Source organism: Trachypithecus francoisi, unplaced genomic scaffold (assembly GCF_009764315.1).
Source record: "Trachypithecus francoisi isolate TF-2019V2 unplaced genomic scaffold, Tfra_2.0 Lachesis_group6, whole genome shotgun sequence".
In the NCBI taxonomy this organism is placed as follows: domain Eukaryota; kingdom Metazoa; phylum Chordata; class Mammalia; order Primates; family Cercopithecidae; genus Trachypithecus; species Trachypithecus francoisi.
Window position 1 is genome coordinate 78,300,775 of NW_022681471.1, and position 17,892 is coordinate 78,318,666.

A 17,892-nucleotide genomic window follows, 5' to 3' on the forward strand; every position below is an offset into this window, starting at 1 on the left:
CAATGAGTCATAGTATTGGTCTTATTACATAATTCTATATTTCTCAGAGCTTTTATTTGTTCCTTTTCATTGTTTTTTCTCTATTCTTGTCTGACTACCTTATTTCAGAAAGCCAGTCTTCGAGCTCTGAGATTCTCTCCTCAGTTTGGTCTATTCTGCTATTAATACTTGTGATTGCATTATAAAATTTTTGTAGTGTGCTTTTTAGCTCTGTCAGGTGGGTTACATTCTTTTCTATTCTGGCTAATTTGTCTGTAAGCTCTTGTACCATTTTATTGTGATTTTTAGCTTCCTTAGACTGGGTTTCAACATATTCTGCATCTCAATGATCTTTGTTCCTATTCATATTCTGAATTTTATTTCTGTCACTTCAGCCACTTCAGCCTTGTTTAGAACCCTTGCTGGAAAAGTAGTGTGGTCATTTGAGGAAATAAGGCACTCTGTTTCTTTGAGTTGTCACAGTCCTTGCACTGGTTCTTTCTCATCTTTGTGGGCTGATGTTCCTTCAATACTTGAAGTTGCTATCCTTTGGATGAGATTTTTTTCCTTTATCCTATTTGGTGACCTTGAGGGTATGATTCTGGTACAAGGTAGGCTCAGTTGATTCGCTTCATTTCTGGAAGATTTTAGAGAACTGTGGCTAAGCTCCTAACTCCTGAACTGCCTGCTGTAAATATGGGAGACCGGTATTGGGCCCTAACTTTGTTCTTTGGCTGCTTGCGGTTAGAAACCCACTGCACCAGGGGGCGGAGCAAGATGGCCGAATAGGAACACCTCAGTCTCCAGCTCCCAGCGTGAGCGACACAGAAGACAGGTGATTTCTGCATTTTCACCTGAGGTACTGGATTCATCTCACTAGGGAGTGCCAAACAATTGGTGCTGGTCAGCTGTTGTAGCCCGACCAGCGAGAGCTGAAGCAGGGCGAGGCATCACCTCACCTGGGAAGTGCAAGCTGAAAGGGAATCCCTTTTCCTAGCCAGGGGAACTGAGATGCACAACACCTGGAAAATCGGGTAACTCCTACCCCAATACTGCACTTTAAGCAAACGGGCACACCACGAGATTATATCCCACACCTGGCCGGGAGGGTCCCATGCCCACAGAGCCTTCCTCACTGCTAGCACAGCAGTCTGTGATCTAATTGCAAGGCAGCAGCAAGGCTGGGGGAGGGGTGCCTGCAATTGCTGAGGCTTAAGTAGGTAAACAAAGCCCTAGGAAGATCGAACTGGGTGGAGCTCACAGCAGCTCAAGGAGGCCTGCCAGTCTCTGTAGACTGCACCTCTGGGGACAGGGCACAGCTAAACAACAACAACAACAACAAAAAGCAGCAGAACCTCTGCAGACGCAAATGACTCTGTCTGACTACTTTGAAGAGAGCAGTGGATCTCCCAACACAGAGGTTGAGATCTGAGAACGAACAGACTGCCTGCTCAAGTGGGTTCCTGACCCCTGAGTAGCCTAACAGGGAGACATACTCCACTGGGGGCAGACCGACACCCCGCACCTCACACAGTGGAGTACACCCCTGACAGGAAGCTTCCAAAGCAAGAATCAGACAGGTACACTCGCTGTTCAGCAGTATTCTATCTTCTGCAGCCTCTGCTGCTGACACCCAGGCAAACAGGGTCTGGAGTGGACCTCAGGCAATCTCCAACAGACCTACACCTGAGAGTCCTGATGGTTAGAAGGAAAACTAACAAACAGGAAGGACACCCACACCAAAACTCCATCAGTACGTCACCATCATCAAAGACCAGAGGCAGATAAAACCACAAAGATGGGGAAAAAGCAGGGCAGAAAAGCTGGAAATTCAAAAAATAAGAGCGCACCTCACCCTCCAAAGGAATGCAGCTCATCGCCAGCAATGGATCAAAGCTGGATGGAGAATGACTTTGATGAGATGAGAGAAGAAGTCTTCAGATCATCAAACTTCTCAGAGCTAAGGAAGGAATTACGTACCCAGTGCAAAGAAACTGAAAATCTTGAAAAAAGAGAGGAATAATTGATAACCAGAATAATTAATGCAGAGAAGGCCATAAACGAACTGACAGAGATGAAAACATGACACAAGAAATACATGACAAATGCACAAGCTTCAGTAACTGACTCGATCAACTGGAAGAAAGACTATCAGCGATGATGATTAAAAATGAAATGAAGCGAGAAGAGAAGTCTAAAAAATAAAGAAGAAAAAGAAATGAACAAAGCCTGCAAGAAGTATGGGATTATGTAAAAAGACCAAATCTACGTCTGATTGGGGTGCCTGAAAGTGAGGGAGAAAATGGAACCAAGTTGGAAAACACTCTTCAGGATATCATCCAGGAGAACTCCCCAACCTAGTAGGGCAGGCTAACATTCAAATTCAGGAAATACAGAGAACACCACAAAGATACTCCTCCAGAAGAGCAACTCCAAGACACATAATTGCCAAATTCACCAAAGTTGAAATGAAGGAAAAAAACTTAAGGGCAACCAGAGAGAAAGGTCGGGTTACCCACAAAGGGAAGCCCATCAGAATAACAGCAGATCTCTCAGCAGAAACTCTACAAGCCAGAAGAGAGTGGGGGCCAATATTCAACATTCCTAAAGAAAAGAATTTTAAGCCCAGAATTTCATATCCAGCCAAACTAAGTTTCATCAGTGAAGGAGAAATAAAATCCTTTACAGATAAGCAAATGCTTAGAGATTTTGTCACCACCAGGCCTGCCTTACAAGAGACCCTGAAGGAAGCACTAAACATGGAAAGGAACAACTGGTACCAGCCACTGCAAAACCATACCAAAATGTAAAGACCATCGAGGCTAGGAAGAAACTGCATCAACTAACGAGCAAAATAACCAGTTAATATCATAATGGCAGGTTCACATTCACACATAACAATATTAACCTTAAATGTAAAGGGACTAAATGCTAGAATTAAAAGACACAGACTGGCAAACTGGATAAAGAGTCAAGTCCCATCAGTCAGCTGCACTCAGGAGAACCATCTCACATGCAGAGACATACATAGGCTCAAAATAAAGGGATGGAGGAAGATCTACCAAGCAAATGGAGAACAAAGAAAAGCAGGGGTTGGATTAGTCTCCGATAAAACAGACTTTAAACCATCAAAGATCAAAAGAGACAAAGAAGGACATTACACTATGGTAAAGGGATCAATTCAAAAGGAAGAGCTAACTATCCTAAATATATATGCATTCAATACAGGAGCACCCAGATTCATAAAGCAATTCCTTAGAGATCTACAAAGAGACTTAGACTCCCACAAAATAATAATGGGAGACTTCAACACCCCACTGTCAACATTAGACAGATCAACGAGACAGAAAGTTAACAAGGATATCCAGGAATTGAACTCATCTCTGCAGCAAGCAGACCTAATAAACATCTACAGAACTCTCCACCCCAAATCAACAGAATATACACTCTTCTCAGCACCACATCACACTAATTCCAAAATTGACCACATAATTGGAAGGAAAGCACTCCTCAGCAAATGTACAATAATAGAAATTGTAACAAACTGTCTCTCAGACCACAATGCAATCAAACTGGAACACAGGACAAAGAAACTCAATCAAACCACTCAACTACATGGAAACTGAACAACTGCTCCTGAATGACTACTGGGTAATAACAAAATGAAGGCAGAAATAAAGATGTTCTTTGAAACCAATGAGAACAAAGATACAACATACCAGAATCTCTGGGACACATTTAAAGCAGTGTGTAGAGGGAAATTTATAGCACTAAATGCCCACAAGAGAAAGCAGGAAAGAACTAAAATTGTCACCCTAACGTCACAATTAAAAGAACTAGAGAAGCAAGAGCAAACACATTCAAAAGCTAGCAGAAGGCAAGAAATAACTAAGGTCAGAGCAGAACTGAAGGAGATAGAGACACAAAAAACCCTCCAAAAAATCAATGATCCAGGGGTTGGTTTTTTGAAAAGATCAACAAAATTGATAGACCACTAGCAAGACTAATAAAGAGAAAAGAGAGAAGAATCAAATAGATGCAATAAAAATGATAAAGGGGATTTTACCACTGACCCCACAGAAATCCAAACTGCCATCAGAGAATACTATAAATACCTCTATGCAAATCAACTAGAAAATCTAGAAGAAATGGATAATTTCCTGGACACTTACACTCTCCCAAGACTAAACCAGGAAGAAGCTGAATCTCTGAACAGGCCAATAGCAAGCTCTGAAATTGATGAAATAATTAATAGCCTACCAACCAAAAAAAGTCCAGGACCAGATGGATTCACAGCTGAATTCTACCAGAGGTACAAGGAGGAGCTGGTACCATTCCTTCTGAAACTATTCCAATCAATAGAAAAAGAGGGAATCCTCCCTAACTCATTTTATGAGGCCAACATCATCCTGATACCAAAGCCTGGCAGAAACACAACAAAAAAAGAGAATTTTAGACCAATATCCCTGATGAACATCGATGCAAAAATGCTCAATAAAATACTGGCAAACCGGATCCAGCAGCACATCAAAAAGCTTATCCACCATGATCAAGTGGGCTTCATCCCTGGGATGCAAGGCTGGTTGAACATACACAAAACAATAAACGTAATCCAGCATATAAACAAAAGCAAAGACAAAAACCACATGATTATCTCAATAGATGCAGAAAAGTCCTTTGACAAAGTTTAACAGCCCTTTATGCTAAAGACGCTCAATAAATTCGGTATTGATGGAACGTTTCTCAAAATAATAAGAGCCATTTATGACAAACCCACAGCCAATATCATACTGAATGGGCAAAAACTGGAAAATTTCCCTTTGAAAACTGGCACAAGACAGGGATGCCTCTCTCACCACTCCTATTCAACATGGTGTTGGATGTTCTGGCTAGGGCAATCAGGCAAGAGAAGAAATCAGGGTATTCAGTTAGGAAAAGAAGAAGTCAAATTTTCCCTGTTTGCAGATGACATGATTGTATAATTAGAAAACCCCATTGTCTCAGCCCAAAATCTCCTTAAGCTGATAAGCAACTTCAGCAAAGTCTCAGGATACAAAATTAATGTGCAAAAATCACAAGCATTCTTATACACCAGTAACAGACAAGCAGAGAGCCAAATCAGGAATGATCTCCCATTCACAATAGCTTCAAAGAGAATAAAATACTTAGGAATCCAGCTTACAAGGGATGTAAAGGACCTCTTCAGGGAGAACTACAAACCACTGCTCAGCGAAATACAAGAGGACACAACAAATGGAAGGACATACCATGCTCATGGATAGGAAGAATCAATATCGTGAAAATGGCCATACTGTCCAAGGTTATATTTATAGATTCAATGCCATCCCCATCAAGCTACCAATGAGTTTCTTCACAGAATTGGAAAAAACTGCTTTAAAGTTCATATGGAACCAAAAAAGAGGCCGCATTGCCAAGACAATCCTAAGTCAAAAGGACAAAGCTGGAGGCGTCACCCTACCTGACTTCAAACTATACTAGAAGTCTACAGTAACCAACACAGCATGGTACTGGTACCACAACAGAGATATAGACCAATGGAACAGAACAGAGTCCTCAGAAATAATACCACACATCTACAGCCATCTGATCTTTGATAAACATGAGAAAAACAAGAAGTGGGGAAAGGATTCCCTATTTAGTAAATGGTGTGGGAAAATTGGCTAGCCATAAGTAGAAAGCTGAAACTGGATCCTTTCCTTACCCCTTATACGAAGATTAATTCAAGATGGATTAGAGACTTAAATGTTAGACCTAATACCATAAAAACCCTAGAAGAAAACCTAGGTAGTACCATTCAGGACATAGGCATGGGCAAGGACTTCATGTCTAAAACACCAAAAGCAACGGCAGCAAAAGCCAAAATTGACACATGGGATCTCATTAATCTAAAGAGCTTTTGAACAGCAAAAGAAACTACCATCAGAGTGAACAGGCAACCTACAGAATGGGAAAATTTTTGCAACCTACTCATCTGACAAAGGGCTAATATCCAGAATCTACAAAGAACTCAAACAAATTTACAAGAAAAAAAACAAACCATCAAAAAGTGGGCAAAGGATATGAACAGACATTTCTCAAAAGAAGACATTCATACAGCCAACAGACACATGAAAAAATGCTCATTGTCACTCGCCATCAGAGAAATGCAAGTCTACACCACAATGAGATACCATCTCACACCAGTTAGAATGGCAATCATTAAGAAGTCAGGAAACAACAGGTGTTGGAGAGGATGTGGAGAAATAGGAACACTTTTACACTGTTGGTGGGATTGTAAACTAGTTCAACCATTATGGAAAACAGTATGGCAATTCCTCAAGGATCTAGAACTAGATGTACCATATGACCCAGCCATCCCACTACTGGGTATATACCCAATGGATTATAAATTACTCTACTACAAAGACACATGCACACGTATGTTTATTGCGGCACTATTCACAATAGCAAAGACTTGGAATCAACCCAAATGTCCATCTGTGACAGACTGGATTAAGAAAATGTGGCACATATACACCATGGAATACTATGCAGCCATAAAAAAGGATGAGTTTGCGTCCTTTGTAGGGACATGGATGCAGCTGGAAACCATCATTCTTAGCAAACTATCACAAGAAGAGAAAACCAACCACCGCATGTTCTCAGTCATAGGTGGGAACTGAACAATGAGATCACTCGGACTGGGGAAGGGGAACATCACACACTGGGGCCTATCATGAGGAGGGGGGAGGAGGGAGGGATTGCATTGGGGAGTTATAATGATAAATGATGAATTGATGGATGCTGACGAGTTGATGGGTGCAGCACACCAACATGGCATAAGTATACATATGTAACAAACCTGTACGTTATGCACATGTACCCTAGAACTTAAAGTATAATAAAAAAAAAAGTCATTCTTAGTCACAGGATGAGATAGAAGGTTGGCACAAGATACAGGTCATAAAGACTTTGCTGATGAAACAGCCTACAGCAAAGAAGCCAGCCAAAACCCACCAAAGTTAAGATGGCAACAAGAGTGACCTCTGGTCATCCTCACTGCTCATTATACACTAATGATAATGCATTAGCATGCAAAGAGACACTCCCACCAATGCCATAATAGTTACAAATGCCGTGGCAACGTCAGGAAGTTACCCTATATGTTCTAAAAAGGGAAGAAACACTCAGTTTTGGGGATTGCTCACCCCTTTCCCAGAAAACTCATGAATAATACACCCCTTGCTTAGCATATAATCAAAAAGTAATAATAAATATCTTCAGGTGAACAGCTCAAGCCACTGCTCTGCTTACAGAGTAGCCATTCTTTTATTCCTTTACTTTCCTAATAAACTTGCTTTCACTTTACTGTAAAAGTAAATAAATAAATATTAAATTTATTTTTCCTATCTCACAGGCTTTGTACCCTTAGACTACTATCTTTCCATTCTGTCTACCCCTAGCTTATGGTAACCAGCATTCTACTCTCTGCTTCTGTAAGCTAAATCATTTTAGATTCCATGTATAAATGAGAATATACAGCATTTGTCTTTCTGTGTTTGGCTTATTTCACTTATCTCAATGTTCTCCAATTTCATCCTTGTTGAAAATTAAAAAAAAAAAAAAAATCTTCATTTTAAAGAGCTAAATAGGAGCGAGCAGGGTGTGGTAGTTGAGGGTGCTGGAAGAATGAGGAGGTAGTGAATCACTTATAAATGATGGCAAAGGAGGAGCCAAAGCCTAAACTCCAGGAGGGTGAGTGAGTGCTGCACTCTATTCGGCCTCTTTTTATGAAGCAAAGTGTGTAGAGGTTGCCATAAGGACAAACAAGTGAAATACTTTGTACATTACAATTGTTGGAATAAAAATAGGGTTGAATCATTTCAGAGAACAGAGTAGCCAAATACGTGGACATCAATGTGCAAAAACAGAACTTTAAAAAGTCAGTCAGGAACAACATGCAGAGGGAAAGATAAGAGGGGCTGCCCCAGGAAATAAGATATCTTGGGTGCAACAGAAAAATATTGAAGTGAAAACAAAAAAGAAGAAACAGAAAAAAACTGGAAATGGAGATGGTGACAGTAGCAGTGAGATTCTGCAGCCTTTTTGGAAGAAAAGGGCCTGGGTAGATCCTACTGTTGAAAATGAGGAAACGTTTATGAACAGAGTTGAAGATAAAATAAAGATTCCTGAAGAGCTAAAACTATGGCTTGTTGATGACTGGGACTTAATTACCAGGCAAAAACAGCTCTTTTATCTTTCTGCAAAGAAGAATGTGGGTTTCACCATAAAGGATTATGCAAATTACAAGAAATCTCATGGAAATACAGATAATGACTATGCTGTTAATGAAGTTATGCCAGGGATAAAAGAATACTTCAACGTAATGTTGGGCACCCACCTACCCTACAAATCTGAGACAATAGTATGCTGAAATTCTTGCAGATCACCCTGATGCAGCCATTTTCCTGGTGTATAAAGTGCTGTATTTACTGAGATTATTTGTATAAATTGGAGCAATGTTGGCCTATACACTACTGGATGAGAAGAGCCTTGCTTTATTACTGAATTATCTTCATGATTTCCTAAAACACCTGCAAAGAATTCTGCAACTTTGTGTAGGGCCAGTGATTATCAAGTGGCTCCTCTTGAGTACCATTGTAAAGCTGTGTGAAAGGCACTATCACTCAGTTATGTTTGGATCTCTGTAAACATATTTTTGTTCTTAGACTTTCTCTTGTACAAACGACGTATTTTGAAGATGTTAGTGTATAACAGAATTGATGCTTGTTTTCTGTTTGATTTTAAACAGAGAAAATAAAAGGCATTATAGTTCATTTTCTCTTTTCTTTTTTTTAAAATTTCAAAGTTGCTAGTGGTGTATTCAGTGATGGATGACAGAGAAACATGCTTTTATTGCTGCCTAGTTTATGAAGCTGCATTTGAATGCTGCTGTTTCTAGTCCTTTGACACTATGCCCTTTTATAATACATGGTAATCTATATGACAAAATGCTCTGATTCCTAATACCAAAGCTTCAATTCATTGTAACAAGTGAACACTCTCATTCATTTGTGCTTCTTTTTTTATGGTGCGTAAAGAGCTCATCCTTTGCAAGCCATCCATGTTGTTCTTCAGAGTTTTATCTTTGCTCAAATTGTTGGAGAATGGTGGCTTGTTTCATGGTTTTTATGTTTGTGTCTAATGCAAATTTTAATGTAATAGACATAGTGTATATATACCTAGTTTTCTGGAAGTGTCAGTGAAAACATGCAAGATTTGTCTTTCTGTGCTTGGCTTATTAAACTCAGCAATAATGACCTCCAGTCTCATTCATGTTTTTTGCCTATTTCTTAATGGAATTGTTTGTTTTCTTTCTATGGAGTTCGTTGAGTTCTTTATAGACTTTGGTCATTAACTGCTTATCAAATATATGGCTTTCAAAGATTTTATCCATATGAGTAGGTTGTCTCTTCACTGTATTAACTGTTTCCTTTGCTGCATGGAAATGTTTTATTTCAATGTAATCCTATTTGTCTATTTTTGCTTTTGGAGTCAAGTATTAAATAACATTGCCCAGGCTCCTATGCTTTCTTCTAATGGGTTTTGTAGTTTTAGGTCTCATGCTTAAGTCTTTAATTCATTTTGAGTTAATTTTTATAATGTGTGAGACAAGGGTCAAATTTTATTGTTTTGTATATGGATATTTGGCTTCCCCAACACCATTTATTGAAGAGATTGTCCTTTTCTCATTGTACATACTTGAGACCTTTGTTGAAAGTCAATAGACCATATATATGTGAGTCTATTCATTTATTTCTGGGCTCTATATTCTGTTCCATTTTTGATGCATCTATTTTTATTTCAGATCCATGCTGTTTGAATTACTACCATGTTGTAGGATAGTTTAAAATCAGGTAGCGTGATATCTCCAGCTCTGTTCTTTTTGCTCATAATTGTCTTAACAATTGGAGACTTTAGGATTTTTTTCTATTTTTAAGAAAAATGACATTGGAATTGTGCTGAATTTTTAGATCACTTTGAGTGGTATAAACGTTAAAAAATAATTCTTCAAATCCATAAACATGGGCTAACTTTTTATTTACTTATGTTTTTCAATTTCTTTCATAAATGTTTTTATAGTTTTCATTATATAGATCATTTGCTTTGGTTAAATTTGTTCCTAAGTAATTCATTTATTTATTTTTTGAAATATTTATTGCAAATGGAATTTCTCTCTTGATTTATTTTTCAGATAGTTCATTGTTAATATAAAGAAAATCTATTGATTTTTCTTTCTTGATTTTGTATTCTAAAACTCTACTAAATTTGTTTACCTGTTCTAGTTTTTTAGTGACATATTTAGAATTTTTTCCATATAAGATCATGACATCTGCAGATAGCAATTTCTTTCTCATTTAGGTGCTTTTTATTTCCTCTCTAGCCTTATTTCTCTGACAAGGACTTTCATACTATGTTGAGTGGAAGTGGCAAAAGTGGGCATTTTTCTATTATTCTGGATATTAGGATACATGTAGAATGAAAGTCAAAGCATAGAAAAAGGTATTCCATGCAATGAAAACCCAAAGAGATTTGGGGTAGAAGTATTTATATAAGATAAAATAAACTTTATGTAAAAGCAACTGCAAAAAGAGACACAGAAACATTTTATAATAACAAAAAGATTAATTTGTTAAAAGAATATATATGAAATTGCAAATTTGCATGTACCCAATATTGAAGCACCTAAATACTAAAGGCAACTACTAAAGAATCTGAAGAGATAGATTGGAATACAATAAGAGCAGGGTACTTAAATACCCCACTTTCAATAATTATCAGGTATTCAAACAGAAAATTAATAAAAAAAGAAGACTCAAAGAACAGTTTTGATCAAATGGAAACAAAAGACATACAGAGAAGAGTCCATCAAGCCGGACTATAATACATACTCTTTTCAAGTGCCCATGAAACATTCTCCAGGATAGACCATAGGTTAAGCCACAAGAGGAGTCATAGCAATTTTAAGAAAACTTAAATCATATGAAGTAACTTTTCAGATGACAATGGTATAAAACCAGAAATCAATAACAGAAGAAATTTTAAAAGTTCACAAATACATGGAAATTAAACATGTTCATGAACAACCAAGGAGTCAATAAAAAATTTTAAAAGGAAATTGAAAAACACCTTGAGACAAAAATGAAAACATACCAACCTTATGGAATTCAGCAACAATAGTTCTAAGAGAAAGGTATATTAAAATAAATGCTCACATGAAAAAAGAAAGGTCTCAAATAAATAACCTAACATTATACCTCAATGGAATAGAAAAAAAGAAGAAACTCAAGATGGATTAAAGACTTAAATGCAAAGCCTGAAACCATAAAAACCCTGGAAGAAAAACTAGGCAATACCATTTAGAACGTAGGCATGGGCAAAGACTTCATGACTAAAACACCAAAAGCAATTGCAACCAAAGCCAAAATTGACACATGAAATCTAATTAAACTAAAGAGCTTCTGCACAGCAAAAGAAACTATCATCAGAGTGAACAGGCAACCTACAGAATGGGAGAATATTTTTGCAATCTACCCATCTGACAAAGGTCTAATATCCAGAATCTACAAGGAACTTAAACAAATTTACAAGGAAAAAAACCAAAAACAACCTTATCAAAAAGTGGGCGAAGGATATGAACAGACCCTTCTCAAAAGACAACATCTATGTGGCCAAGAAACATATGAAGAAAAGCTCATCATCACTGGTCATTAGAGAAATGCAAATCAAAACCACAATGAGATACCATCTCATGACAGTAAAAAGGGCATCATTAAAAAGTCAGGAAACAACAGATGCTGGAGATGAATAGAAGAAATGGAAACATTTTTACACTGTTGGTGGGAGTGTAAATTCGTTCAATCATTGTGGAAGACAGTGTGGCAATTGCTCCAGGATTTAGAACTAGAAACACCATTTGACCCAGCAATCCCATTACTGGCTATATACCCAAAGGATAATAAATCATTCTACTATAAATACGCATGCACACGTATGTTTACTGCAGCACTATTTACAATAACAAAGATTTAAAACCAGACCAAATGCACCTCAATGGTACACCGGATAATGAAAATGTGGTGCACATATACTATGGAATACTATGCAGCCATAAAAAAGAATGAGTTCATGTCCTTTGCAGGAACATGGATGAAGCTGGAAACCATCATTCTCAGCAAACTAACACAGGATCAGAAAACCAAACACCACATGTTCTCACTCACAAGTGGGAGTTGAACAATGAGAACACATGGACACAAGGAGAGGGACATCACACACCTGTCAGGAGGTGTGGGGGCCCCCATGAACTGGTGTTGGGTCTGATCACCCCAACACTCAACACAATAATAACTGTATATGATAAGGCAACAACATTATATTCATTGTTGAAAAATTAAAACCCTTTTATCTAAGATCCAAAACAACACAGGGATGCAAACTCTCACCACTTAAATTCAACATAGTGAAACAAAAAGCAGCAGAAACCTCTGCAGATGTAAAAGTCCCTGTCTGACAGCTTTGAAGAGAGCAGTGGTTCTCCAACACGGAGGTTGAGATCTGAGAACGGAAGGTCTGTCTGCTCAAGTGGGTCCCTGATCCCTGAGTAGCCTAACTGGGAGACATCCCCCACAAGGTGCAGACCGACACCTCACACCTCACACAACTGGGTCACCCCTGAAATGAAGCTTCCAGAGCAAGAATCAGACAGCAACACTCGCTGTTCAGCAATACTCCATCTTCTGCAGCCTCCGCTGCTGATACCCAGACAAACAGGGTCTGGAGTGGACCTCAAGCAATCTCCAACAGACCTGCAGCTGAGGGTCCTGACTGTGAGAAGGAAAACTAACAAACAGAACGGACACCCACAATGAAACCCCATCAGTACGTCACCATCATGAAAGACCAAAGAGAGAGAAAACCAGAAAGATGGGGAAAAAGCAGTGCAGAAAAGCTGGAAATTCAAAAAATCAGAGCTCATCTCCCCCTCCTAAGGAACGCAGCTCATCACTAGCAATGGAACAAAGCTGGACAGAGAATTACTTTGATGAGTTGAGAGAAGAAGGCTTCAGTTGATCAAAATTCTCAGAGCTAAAGAAGGAACTACGTAACCAGCACAAAGAAACTAAAAACCTTGAAAAAAGAATGGAAGAATGGATAAGTAGAATAATCAATGCAGAGACGACCATATAAGAACTGATAGAGATGAAAACAATAACACTAGAACTACATGACAAATGCACGAGCTTCAGTAACCAACTTGATCAGCTGGAAGAAAGAGTATCAGTGATGAAGATCAAATGAAGGAAAAGAAGTAAGAAGAGAAGAGTAGAGAAAAAAGAGTAAAAAGAAATGAACAAAGCCTCCAAGAAATCTGGGATTATGTGAAAAGACCAAATCTACATCTGATTGGTGTGCCTAAAAGTGACGGGGAAAATGGAACCAAGTTGGAAAACACTCTTCAGGATATCATCCAGGAGAACGTCCCCAGCCTAGTTAGGCAGGCCAACATTCAAATTCAGGAAATACAGAGAACGCCACAAAGATACTCCTCGAGAAGAGCAACTCCAAGACACAAAATTGTAAGATTCACTAAAGTTGAAATGAAGGAAAAAATGTTAAGGGCAGCCAGAGAGAAAGGTCAGGTTACCCACAAAGGGAAGCACATCAGACTACCAGGTGATCTCTTGTAGAAACTCTCCAAGCCAGAGAGAGAGTGGGTCCCAATATTCAGAATTCTTAAAGAAAAGAATTTTCAACCCAGAATTTCATATCCAGCCAAACTAAGTTTCATCAGTGAAGGAGAAATAAATTCCATTACAGACAAGCAAATGCTTAGAGATTTTGTCACCAGCAGGCCTGCCTTACAAGAGATCCTGAAGGAAGCACTAAACATGGAAAGGAACAACCGGTACCGGCCATGGCAAAAACATGCCAAAATATAAAGTCCATTGATGCTAGGAAGAAACTGCATCAACTAATGAGCAAAATAACCAGTTAATATCATAATGACAGGATCAAGTTTACACATAACAATATTAACCTTAAATGTAAATGGACTAAGTGGTCCAATTAAAAGATACAGACAGGCAAATTGGATAAAGAGTCAAGACCCATCAGTTTGCTGTATTCAGGAGACCCATCTCACATGCAGAGACATACATAGGCTCAAAATAAAGGGATGGAGGAAGATCTACCAAGCAAATGGAAAACAAAAAAAGCAGGGGTTGCAATCCTAGTCTCTGATAAAACAGACTTTAAACCATCAAAGATCAAAAGAGACAAAGAAGGCCATTCCAGAATGGTAAAGGGATCAATTCAACAGGAAGAGCTAACTATCCTAAATATATATGCACCCAATACAGGAGCACCCAGATTCATAAAGCAAGTCCTTAGAGACTTACAAAGAGACTTAGACTGTCATACAATAATAATGAGAGACTTTAACACCCCACTGTCAACATTAAACAGATCAATAAGACAGAAAGTTAACAAGGATATCCAGGAATTGAACTCAACTCTGCACCAAGAGGACCTAATAGACATCTACAGAACTCTCCACCCCAAATCAACAGAATATACATTCTTCTCAGCACCACATCACACTTATTCCAAAATTGACCACATAGTTGGAAGGAAAGCACTCCTCAGTAAATGTAAAAGAACACAAATAACAAACTGCCTCAGACCACAGTGCAATCAAACTAGAACTCAGGACTAGGAAACTCAATCAAAACTGCTCAACTACATGGAAATTGAACAACCTGCTCCTGAATGACTACTGGGTACATAGCAAAATGAAGGCAGAAAGAAAGATGTTCTTTGAAACCAATGAGAACAAGGATACAACATACCAGAATCTCTGGGAAACATTTAAAGCAGTGTGTAGAGGGAAATTATAGCATTAAATGCCCACAAGAGAAAGCAGGAAAGAACTAAAATTGTCACCCTAACGTCACAATTAAAAGAACTAGAGAAGCAAGAGCAAGCGCATTCAAAAGCTAGCAGACAGCAAGAAATATCTAAGATTAGAGCAGAACTGAAAGAGATAGAGACACAAAAATCTCTCCAAAAAATCAATGAATTCAGGAGCTGGTTTTTTGAAAAGATCAACAAAATTGATAAACCACTAGCAAGACTAATAAAGAAGGAAAGAGAGAAGAATCAAATAGATGCAATAAAAAATGATAAAGGGGATATCACCACCAACCCCACAGAAATACAAACTGCCATCAGAGAATACTATAAACACCTCTATGAAAATAAACTAGAAAACCTAGAAGAAATGGATAATTTCCTGGACACTTACATTATGTCAAGACTAAACCAGGAAGAAACTGAATCCCTGAATAGACCAATAGCAGGCTCTGAAATTGAGGCAATAATTAATAGCCTACCAACCAAAAAAAGTCCAGAACCAGATGGATTCAGAGCCGAATTCTACTGGAGGTACAAGGAGGGGATGTTACCATTCCTTCTGAAACTATTCTAATCAATAGAAAAAGAGGGAATCCTCCCTAACTCATTTTATGAGACCAACATCATCCTGACACTAAAGCCTTGCAGAGGCACAACAAAAAAAGAGAATTTTAGAACTATATCCCAGATGAACATCCATTCAAAAATCCTCAATAAAATACTGGCAAACCGAATCCAGCAGCACATCAAAAAGCTTATCCACCATGATCAAGTGGGCTTCATCCCTGGGATGCAAGACTGGTTCAAGATACACAAATCAATAAACGTAATCCAGCATATAAACAGAACCAAAGACAAAAACCACATGATTATCTCAATAGATGCAGAAAAGGCCTTTGACAAAATTCAACAGTCTTTCATGTTAAAAACTCTCAATAAATTCTGTATTGATGGAATGTATCTCAAAATAATAAGAGCTATTTATGACAAACCCACAGCCAATATCATACTGAATGGGCAAAAACTGCAAGCATTCCCTTTGAAAACTGGCACAAGACAGGGATGCCCTCTCTCACCACTCCTATTCAACATAGTGTTGGAAGTTCTGGCTAGGGCAATCAGGCAAGAGAAAGAAATAAAGGGTATTCAGTTAGGAAAAGAAGAAGTCAAATTGTCCCTGTTTGCTGATGACATGATTGTATATTTGGAAAACCCCGTCGTCTCAGGCTAAAATCTCCTGACGCTGATAAGAAACTTCAGCAAGGTCTCTGGATACAAAATCAATGCGCAAACATCACAAGCATTCTTATACACCAGTATAAGAGAGCCAAATCATGAATGAACTCCCATTCACAATAGCTTCAAAGAGAATAAAATACCTAGGAATCCACCTAACAAGGGATGTAAAGGACCTCTTCAGTGAGAACTACAAACCACTGCTCAGTGAAATAAAAGAGGACACAAACAAATGGAAGAACATATCATGCTCATGAATAGGAAAAATCAATATTGTGAAAATGGCCATACTGCCCAAGGTAATTTACAGATTCAATGCCATCCCCATTAAGCTACCAATGACTTTCTTCAGAGAATTGGAAAAAACTGCTTTAAAGTTCATATAGAAAAAAAAAGAGCACGCATTGCCAAGACAATCCTAAGTCAAAAGAACAAAGATGGAGGCATCATGCTACCTGATGTGAAACTATACCACAAGGCTACAGTAACCAAAAGAGCATGGTACTGGTGCCAAAACAGAGATATAGACCAATGGAACAGAACAGAGCCCTTAGAAATAATACCACACATCTACAGTCATCTGATCTTTGACAAACCTGAGGAAAAAGAGAAATGGAGAAAGGATTCCCTATTTAATAATGGTTCTGGGAAAATTGGCTAGCCATAAGTAGAAAGCTGAATCTGGATCCTTTCCTTACTCCTTATACGAAAATTAATTCAAGATGGATTAGAGACATAAATGTTAGACCTAAAACCATAAAAGGTCTAGAAGAAAACCTAGGTAATATCATTCAGGACATAGGCATGGGCAAGCACTTCATGTCTAAAACACCAAAAGCAACGGCAACAAAATCCAAAATTATCAATTGGGATCTCATTAAACTAAAGAGCTTCTGCACAGCAAAAGAAACTTCCATCAGAGTAGACAGGCAACCTACAGAATGGGAGAAAATTTTTGCAATCTATTCATCTGACAAAGGGCCAATATCCAGAACCTACAAAGAATTCAAACAAATTTACAAGTAAAAAGCAAACAACCCCATCAAAAAGTGAGCAAATGATATGAACAGACACTTCTCAAAAGAAGACATTCATACAACCAACAGACATATGAAAAAACGCTCATTATCACTCACCATCAGAGAAATGCAAATCAAAACCACAATGAGATACCATCTCACACCAGTTAGAATGGCAATCATTCAAAAGTCAGGAAACAACAGGTGCTGGAGAGGATGTGGAGTAATAGGAACACTTTTACACTGTTGGTGGAATTGTAAACTAGTTCAACCATTGTGGAATACAGTGTGGCAATTCCTGAAGGATCTTGAACTAGAAATACCATTTGACCCCGTCATCCCATTACTGGGGATATACCCAAAGGATTATAAATCATGGTGCTATAATAACACACGCACATGTATATTTATTATGGCACTATTCACAATAGAAAAGACTTGGAATCAACCCAAATGTCCATCAGTGACAGACTGGATTAAGAAAATGTGGCACATATACACCATGAAATACTATACAGCCACAAAAAAGGATGAGTTCGTGTCCTTTGTAGGGACAGGGATGCAGCTGGAAACCATCATTCTCAGCAAACTATTGCAAGAACAGAAAACCAAACACCGCATGTTCTCACTCATAGGTGGGAATTGAACAATGAGATCACTTGGACACAGGAAGGGGAACATC

General features: G+C 38.4%; 1 pseudogene; it reads left to right on the top strand.

Annotated features, from left to right (window-relative positions):
• Window positions 1-7,694: 7,694 nt before the first annotated feature.
• LOC117077214 lies at window positions 7,695-8,653 on the top strand (annotated as a pseudogene).
• The last annotated feature ends 9,239 nt before the right edge of the window (window positions 8,654-17,892 follow it).